The 539-nt window shown below is 45.6% G+C and overlaps 1 non-coding gene across 1 annotated transcript; it reads right to left on the bottom strand.

The window, feature by feature from the left end:
• On the bottom strand, positions 1-164 carry LOC135173743 (U1 spliceosomal RNA). Its single transcript, XR_010301413.1, has one exon. It is a non-coding gene; the product is annotated as a U1 spliceosomal RNA (small nuclear RNA).
• Positions 165-539: the final 375 nt, after the last annotated feature.

The raw sequence follows: 539 nt of genomic DNA, 5'->3' as shown, positions 1-539 counted from the left end.
CAGGGGAGAGTGTGAACACAGTCCCCCACTACCACAAATTATGCAGTCGAGTTTCCCACATTTGGGGAAATCGCAGAGGTCAGCACACCCGGAGTGCAAAGGCTGAGCCTCGCCCTGGGAAAACCACCTGCCTGATCATGGTGTCTCCCCTGCCAGGTAAGTATTTTAATGTGAGAAGAATGAAAGAAGCTGAAATAAACTGCTTTTTACTTCAAATAGCAGATGCAGCATAGGCATCACCAGTAGAAACTTGTCTTCTCTGTTTGCCAGTAACCTGCATCTGTGAAAGTGTGGAGTTGTTAGGTGTTGATGCACAGTCATTTTTTGGAATAGTGACTGAGAGTGGCAATGTGAGTGCCAAACTGAGATGGTGATGCAAACTATTTTTCCTCTTGACATTGCAATCAGTAAAAATCTCTGTCTCAATGGATGCAGGCCTAGGCCTATATTTTTTTTCTGGAAAACAACAATAACAAGCCACCTAGGTGCTTACTGTTGTGCCTACTTGTGATGGTTTGGGTGTTCCCCACCCCCCACAC

Source organism: Pogoniulus pusillus, chromosome Z, assembly GCF_015220805.1.
Source record: "Pogoniulus pusillus isolate bPogPus1 chromosome Z, bPogPus1.pri, whole genome shotgun sequence".
NCBI lineage: Eukaryota > Metazoa > Chordata > Aves > Piciformes > Lybiidae > Pogoniulus > Pogoniulus pusillus.
The sequence above is the reverse complement of the archived record's forward strand: the minus strand, read 5'-3'. Positions and strand labels throughout refer to the sequence as shown.